At 36.3% G+C, this 9061-nt stretch overlaps 1 long non-coding RNA gene across 1 annotated transcript; it reads right to left on the bottom strand.

The window, feature by feature from the left end:
• Positions 1–4156, bottom strand: LOC130730113 (uncharacterized). The gene is made up of 2 exons (XR_009016247.1): positions 2997–4156; positions 1–1543 (listed from the first exon to the last, which is right to left on the bottom strand). It is a non-coding gene; the product is annotated as an uncharacterized LOC130730113 (long non-coding RNA).
• Between the last annotated feature and the right edge of the window lie 4905 nt (positions 4157–9061).

Below are 9061 nucleotides of genomic sequence, written 5' to 3'. Positions count from 1 at the left end.
TTTAGAAACCAAAAATAATATATTTTTAACCCGAATTTTGTTGCGTTAACAATCAACACTCGTTTAACCTTATAGAAAAGAGATACAAATGGAAATATGATCGAAAGGATCGAAAAGCTACTGTGGATGAAGCAATACTCGTTTAACCTCTATAGCCAATGAAAAGATCATTAGGATGTAGCTAGGGACAAGTGGTAAAACAACGGTGAAAGAAACAATGATTATACATTCTCCCGATTTGGCACGCTACATTGGATCCTTTCGTATTTCTGGAAAGCTAGCTAGCTACTCAGAATACTGTGTGCATGCAGAGGAATTCAATTCAAATCAAAGGCATACACTTTAATTTCTGGATCAGCAAATTTCAACCACATAAAGAAATGAAGAATCAGTATCAGTATTACCGAGATGGGTAAAAGGTAACTAAAAAGTACACATTAAATTCAATACCAATAAAGATGCCTCAAAAGAATGAAACTAGCTACTTCAGCTGTAAATGTGGACGACGTACAGTTAATGTGTTTCATTCTCAGCAATTCTATTACTTTTACATCTAGTGGGTTACAAATTACAATTACAAGTCTTTTTCTTGTTTTTTGTTTTGTTTGATAAGTCCGCCCTTTTACAGTATTGGAACGGTAACTCACTTGGTTGAGCTTAGAGCATCTCCAATGGAGTCTTTATTTTAGGACTTTAAAATAAGATCCGGATCTTATTAGATCTCACCACTGGAACTATCCTACATGGCATGTCCGTGCCTTAGCTCGGGTACTCTCAAATGTGGGATCTTAAATAAAATAATATTTTTTTTCTCTCTCCTTCAATATCATAATCAAAGTGAAAATTGGGGAGGGAAATAAATAATATAAATATATTGGGTACTGTGGGTCCAGACAAAAGTAAAATAAGATCTCAACCACTAGAGTGAAATGTGCATGAAGACCTTATGAGTGTCTTAAATCCTATGTGGCAATTTGGGCCCACAAGAATTGAGTTAAGTCCCAAAATAAGTTCCTACCATTGGAGATGCTCTTAGGGTAATGAAAGGTGAGTGATCATATTCAAGCCTTGGTCAATGGACTTATTTACTAGTAATAAATAACATTTGACAACAACAAAATTTTCATATTACATTAATTAGAAGGTAGAAACCCCATACCAGTACAAAGAAGAGCATCCTGATGGATCAATAAGGCTGTATTAGGATGATCAGATTCTACCCAAACATGATCCTCGTAATCAAAAGTCATATAGGCAATATAACAAACAACAACATTGGTTGTTCTACGTCAATTAGTTAACTTACAAATCCTAAAGAAAGAGGAGAGAAATTTGCAAACCTGCACTAGCGATGCTAGATAGTTCTTAAGGGGGCTGTCTGTTTCAAGTTGGGTACAGTTGCAGGCAGTCAGTCAGTTTCAACTTCGAATTCTTGAAAGCTGAGGTTTCTAGCCAATGGCACCAACGCAAGCCTAGGGTCTCAACAACCGCTGGTTCGTACAAGTCTTTAGCACACCAAGTCAACATGTATGAAATTGAAGAGCTAAATTGGAGGAATTCATTATTGGAGTATCCCTCCCCGAAACAGTGATTAATTCAGTTGACAATAAAACTCACACTAAACAGTAAACTGTTCACTATAAAGCTTCCTATATTCTCATTGATGATGATCAAACTTCTAATCTCATGATTAAGAGGTGGGATAAATGCTAAATAAAGGTTATGTGAATCTCTTATGGATCTGACCAACTCTCCGAAAATGTTGATTTTCATTTTCAGCGGTAATTTCTTAAAAATACATGCCATCTTTTGTGACCCACAACAACTTACGTTGTACTCTATTTAATTATTTAATTTAATTCAAAAGACAAGTCTTGATTGCGTTGATGGAGACAATGGACATTTGGCATAATTATGGGCTCTATTGACTAAACGTTAGTGAATTGCTCAATCGTGTTCCCAGATTTATTTACAAAGACTTCAACTCAACTACCAAATTCATAAGACCTATTCAAGATACAAAATAGTCAAATACATCCCCCAAAACATTATACTTTATTTATGATTCTACATTCCCCTTTTTTTCTTTTCTTAAATAATTTAGAAAATATTATTCTGATCAACACTCATATTTGTGTTTGGATACCATTTTAATTTACGTCAACACACTTTAAACTGTTATAGCACTTTTTATCTGAAAAGCAGGATTTCTGTCAAAAGCTGCTAAAATAAGCTTTTGTTAGGTGAAAAGTGATTCTGAAGGATTGAAAACCTACAATAGTTTTGTATTTATACCAAGTTACAAACTTATACGTTGTCCAGATCACAAAGCTATTTTAATTTGTTCCATTCAACACCCTCCATTTGGTGAACAAGTGGATGTCTACATTAGATTTTGATTCTTCTGCACTCATTTTAATTGAAAAATGAAACTGATGAAGTGTTAAGATAAACTTATCTGTGTTAACACACCAGGTCATTGAGGTTAGAAAAGCAGGCTAAAGTAAATACCACACAGCTTCTACTAAATTATGCTTTGGAGCGTGCGCTCTCATAAAACCAATTCCAAATAAAATATATCTCAAATGTGTACGAAACTGTGTTGCACGGGTACGGGTACGGTACCCGGTACGGGTACGGTATTGGGTACGCGGTACGCGATTTTTGAAAAAATGGGGGTACGGGTACGTTAGATATATATATTTTTTTATACATAATATTTAAATATAAATAAATTATGCAAAAAAAAAAGAACAAGGGAATCCAATTTATCCAATCAAGCTTTAAAAACTTGCACAAAATGGAACTTTCTAAACAGAAAAATGCTTGTATGCAAGACCCACCAAAAAATAGACAAGCTTCAACCACTATGCAAGCAATATACAGAATCAAAATTGACCCAAGGCATCAACCATTCAACCAAATTCAACAAAGCAGAGGAAGAACAAATGAAAGGAAAAAAGCAACATAAAAATGATGTGGAGGAGCGCGGGTACCTGCGGTGGTGGCCGGCGGTGGAGAGGCGGCGCACGCTGGAGAGGACGGCGGAGGAGAGGACGGGCGGCGCTGGTTTCCTTCTCTGGTTCCGTTCGTGAACCCTTGAACCTCTTCTCAGGTTCTGTTTCTTTTTCTGCGTTTTCAGTTTTCACGTGTTTTGGGTTTTCTTTTTTTTTTTAATGGCCAAAACGACGTCGTTTTGGCCTGGAATTTTTTTTTTTTTGTGAAACGGGTACGCACCGGGTACGTACCGTACGTGTACCCGTAGCGTATTCGTACCGGGTACGTACCCGGTACGGGTACGCGGCCCAACATCACGTACCCATGCTTCAGAGGTACGAAACTTAGGAAAGAAAAGAAATTAATTAACTCAGATTCCATTACTGCTTTATTCTTTCCAAAACTCACATGCAAATACATAGATTTCAAAAGGGTAATTACAGCTAACTAATTACTCCTCAAGAAGCAACTGAAGTCATGTTTGGAATAGTGGCGGGTGAGAACGCTAAGAAAAACAGAAGCCCCAAGATGAAAACCGGAACAAAGAGAAGCAGCAATGGCGGCGGCGGCAGAGGCGGCAACACCAAAGGCAGAAGCAGAATAGAGAAAGTGAGAAGAACCAGAATCAAGACTGAGTACCTTATCATGCATGAACAAAAACCGCCACTATCTTTGGAAGTCGAAGCCGCCACGTTTACCATCAAATTAGTTCTCTTGCTGGATGTTTCTTCACGATGATGCATCATGAACATCTTCACCTCATTGAAGAAATTGACCACAATGAGAATGTTGATGATAGGTGAATTTATTGTGGCTATGGAAGCTAAATCAAGAAGTGATATAGAGAGAGAGGTGAAAGAAAATTAAGGAATGATGATGATGATGAAGGAGGCGATGGAGATGAGGGGGGGATTTTATTATGATAGATAGGGACAAAAGGATTGGGGGTCTAAGTGGCAGTGCTGGTCATTGTATGTCATTGTCCAAGATAGTAAATGTCTTGGTTCAACCAACTCAAATGTACGTTGCATCAAATAAAAACTAGTAGTTATTATTATACCTTATTTATGATTCAGTGTGCAGGGTCATTTAGATGACCTTCGTTACCCACCTTTTCTTTTTCCCTCTTTCTTTAAATTAATCAATAATATATTTACGAATCGACGGTTGGTATAAGAAGTACATGTTTAATTCATCTTAATCAATGTTTCAGGTTAAGACTTGTGCATGAAAATTATTTTTGATAGCTCTATTAAGATTTGCATCGGATCGAAGATGATTGACTAGAGATGTACACTAAGTCGGTTTTGTTCATCTTTTGATCAAAGATTTGAATCGGCTCGAAGTGTCACCTGCTTAATTGGTTATCTTTATTCATTAGGTCAAGTCTTGTGAATTGGAGAAAGAAAATTTTGTTGGGTGAACTTCGTCTTTTAAGATATGAATTAGCTCGAACATGATTAATTATTGTGGATGATTTTGAATTTAAATAAAGTCTTAGAATATGGGCATAGGACCCATTTGCCTTTTTGGAATTTAGAATGGAAAGAAGGGGTAGAAGGATGAAAAATTGGTGTGGGATCGATGAATTTATTAATGGTAAAGAAAGTCTAGGCTTAGATTTTTTTTCCTGAGTGAGTGTGATGCATGTCAAGCAGCAGGAATCATTGTCATGACACTTGAAAATTAGAAGAAACATTGTGAAAGCCTTTTGTTTTACGTTATTGCTGTTTCCATATAAAGAGTAATGATATATACACACCTCATTTTTTAAACACTTCATTTCCACCTCTTTTTATTTCTATATCTCTCATCTTATCATCTATCACATCTCATATTTTCACTCTCTTACTTTTTTTTTCTTTCTATCTCTCTCACAATTTCACCTCTCCACCTCAAAAAAGAGGTGTGGATGAAACATTACTCATATAAACACTCGCTAATGCCCTGTTCGGTGGCAACAACTTTGCTAACGCTAACTTACTTCCCCAAAACATTTTATCAACACACTCATTCATTATGTACATTTCTTACATTAAACATTAATATGATGTAGCAAACTTGTTTCAATTAAAAATGAGATTGCGAGAATCGAACTTACAATTTTAAGAGGTACAACTTGAATAATCCAACTTACATGTGAGTTAGTCTATTAAAATTTAAACATGATTTATATAGTCTAATTCGGTTCGATCCAAAATTACTAATACACATTAAAATTTCATACTTTTAATTGTGAGGTTTATAAGACATTTGACTCTCCAACTATAACAATTAGTTGATGTGATATGGTTCTCCTAGGGATCTTATCAACTTGTTTCAGATTTCCATCCAAGAGTTGAAAGAAGTAAAATGCAAGAGGAATGGAGAATATCGAGCATAAATTTCAAATTTGAGAGGGTTCTTGAAGCCCTAATTACTCGAGATGTAGGGGACAAATGCAGATGGTCGGAGAGTTAGACTCAAGTTTCAAACCTTGCAATTGGACTCCTAACATCTTACCACACTCTGCAGTCCTGGTGCCAATGCGGGCTGTGCACTGGCCCTTTGACTAGTCCCCAGGGAACACTACAATGCGAATATCACCACCCGCGCCAGCTTGTTGTTTGTGGCTTAGAATCACAGTAAAAGGCTCTGTCTAATTGATAAAAACATGATCAAATAGAAGTAGATTAAAAGAGAGAACAGAACAGAGAAAATAGTTCTCTTATTGAAGAATGAAAATGTACGTGTACAAATCTCTAGCATTTGAGAGGCTAGAACTATCCACTCAACTAATCCAATTCTTGAACGCCCCTAACTTCTAACTATTCTTCGTAGGAAGGTAACTACTAACTATTCAGCTATTGTAACTTCATAACAAACTGACAGCTGACTCTCTAATTCTTAACAGTCTAACAACTATTACAAACACAACCCCTTAATAGCAGAACAAATCTCAGACTTATAACTAGTATTAACAAGTATCTAATCAATCAGTATTGAATAAAATTTCTTAATTAGTCGTTGCATAATTAGTTTCTGAGACTTATTTCTCTTTCATATTCAGGTGCCTGTCTTTAAGAGTTTGAGGATGAGTTGGATTATAAGTATCATAAAAATTATGGTTTTATATATCATGACAAGTTCCTCCTGATAAAATCCATCTAAAATATCCTTAATCCCCGGGATCTGTTTTATGTTTCTTGGTTTCAGTTTAGCAGTAGGAATCTTGTTGTCACTTATTCTGTCATTGCAGCTTTAATTTTCATCTTTGTGTGTGTTATGCTGTACTCTTTGGGTGGGTTACAGGTTTTGATGTGTCCTTTCAAATGATGTGTTTCACTTATTTCATCATTTTCAATCTTTATATGGTCAAAGAAACGTCTGGGTTCTAATCTGGTTTGATGTGTTGTGGTTTCTGTGGACACTTTAAAATGCCACTAATTTTAGAGATGAGGATTTGATTTTATGAGGTGACTGGAATTGAACAAGGTCAAGTTATGGAATTTAGCAAAGGTTGGAGGGTGTCATCAAAATTTCTAAGATTAGTGCATGTCCTTATTTATAACACTTAGTCTTGTTCTGAAGTTGTGGCTTAGTTTTGCTCTGCTAGCTTCTAGAGAGTTCTAGTTAACATTGTTTGGGGAAGTACTCCATCAGAGTCATGTCATCCATTATCAGACACGGAATCAGAAAAAATAAAATGAAATAAAAATTTAACACATTAAGTAAAATTAACAATGACTAATTAGAAGATGGGTATACAATTTCGAAGGGAATTAGTTAACTACTATTATTTTGACTAAGTGCCAACAATCCTTAGTTTTCCCCTATTATAGCATCATATGACGATGAATTGTGGAATCATTATAGCAGCAACTTGACAATTAATAAAAACAGTTATGATGTTAAACGGGCAAAGGGTCTCAAAGACTCAAACATCAAGTTTTTTCGCCTTGTTCAATGTATCAGTAAACTGGATATGTACTTTCCGTCATCAACTAGCATTAGTTTAATCAGATGTTTTGAATTCCAACTTTAGATGCTACTAGGTCAAGTTGTGGATATGGCTTCTGGCATTCCCACAAGAGAGATGGAATCATCTAATAATCCCAATGTCATGCGTCCATGCTATGCTCCTGAGTCCATTTAATTCATCACAAAAACTAAATCTTGTATCATAATCACTTGGCAGGCTCCTCCATAAATTACCAATTGAATAATCACATGACTATATATATATATATATATGTGCTTAAATATGTTGGAGGTCCCCCTAAAATAGGGGTCCTTTGGTTAAGACCCCTACAATTTATTTTGGGTGGAATAAGCCCCTAATGTGAAAATAATATATAGTGATAAGCCCTTGCCGTGAGGTTCTGTTTAATTTCTGATGATTTTGAAAACGGCGTTGATGTGGATTATATTTTTTGAAAATTACTCAATTAAAGAGGGTGCCACGTAAGTAAATTAGGGTTAAAAAAATAAAAACCCAAAGCAAAAAACTCAAGTAAAATCCCCAAATGTACTTGGGTTTTTTACTTTGGGTTTTTATTTTATTTTTATTTTTTTCAACCCTCATTTACTTACATGACACCCTCTTTAATTGAATAATTTTCACAAAATATAATCGTTTGCAGAATCATCAGAAATATAGCAGAACCTTACGACAGGGGCTTATCACTATATATTATTTTCACATTAGGGGCTTATTCCACCCAAAAAAATTTGTAGGGGCCTTAACCAAAGGGCCCCTATTTTATAGGGACCATCAACATATTTAAGCCTATATATATATGACACTTTCTTAAACGGATCAAATGATGTCTTATATCATCAATCGCGTAAATCAATTGGCGTGATGATAATTTTCTAGCTTAAGCAAAAAGGTCTTTGGTTACTTGATAGAGAGAGTTTTGCCGTCAAAATAGTAGTACTATGGCCCTACTTCAAACAAGATTGTCTTAATGAATTAATGATATAGATGTGGTTTAAAAAAATGATGCTTTAGTGGAAAATCATGAAATTTTTTGTCAAAAGCCAATAAATATTTATTAAATAGGGGAATCCATGAAGCAATAAACCATTAAACCATAATCTAAAAAGGATAGGTGAGCAAGTTTTGTTTCTTGTATCACATGATTATATATCACATATATATATTCATAACTAAGGTTGAGAAAATCAGATCATCGAACAAGCCGGTTTGATTGGTTGGACCAAAAGCCTGGCCAATAGTCGGTCTAGGAAATTGCTCTTATCAATGGGAACTAGAATCAGAATTGAACCGGTGAAATCGTTCAAGAACGTAATAATACTAAAAAAAATTGCTTTATTTTTTTTGTTTTAAAAATATTTTAACTTTTTATTTCCCTTTGCGGCCCTTTTTCCAGATTTGGGGGTGAGTTCCCCTGTCTCTACTGGTGACGTTTCTTTGGGTTCTTCTCCTCTTTCTTTGGTTTGTAATGGTGTTGGCAAGGATCCAATAGATGATGGGGTGGTTGCGGTGACGGAGCGGCGGAGGAGGGGTCGGCCAAGGAAAGTCTTGGCGGGGGAAAGCAGAAGGCGTTAGTGGTTCAGATTGAGGATGCTGCCGTGGTACCAGTGGTAGAGGTTTCAACGGAGTTGGTTTCTTCTCTGATTCTTCCGGATGCTCGCGGTTCTGCTCGTTCTTTGACGAGAGCACGTAGATACTTCTTACTTGTCAAACAACTTGGAGTCGTCCCCAGCGGTTCTGATGAGGAAGTCATTCAGAGCTTTGCTGACCATCTCATCGCTACCCATCCGAGACTTTACGGAGATCCCTAGCGGTGTAGTTGGTGTGCTTTGATCATTTCTGGGTTTGTTTCCAGTTTTCATGGGTGTTGGTGTGCTGCCATTTTTTCTTGCTAGCCCCTCTCTGGTTCTGTTTTTTCTTGCGGTTGTGGGTTGCTCTTTGCTGGAGGTTATCTTAGGCCTTGGGATTTTTCGGGTTGTTCTGCCGGGGCTAGTTCTGCCTTGTGGGCTTTCGGGGGTTTGGTAATGATCTTTGGGTTGTTTTTTTCTTAGGCTTTAAGGTTTTTTTTTTCTCTTTTTGATCCCT

This window comes from Lotus japonicus, chromosome 1 (genome assembly GCF_012489685.1).
Source record: "Lotus japonicus ecotype B-129 chromosome 1, LjGifu_v1.2".
In the NCBI taxonomy this organism is placed as follows: Eukaryota; Viridiplantae; Streptophyta; class Magnoliopsida; order Fabales; family Fabaceae; genus Lotus; species Lotus japonicus.
This window is presented reverse-complemented; position numbering and strand designations above follow the sequence as displayed.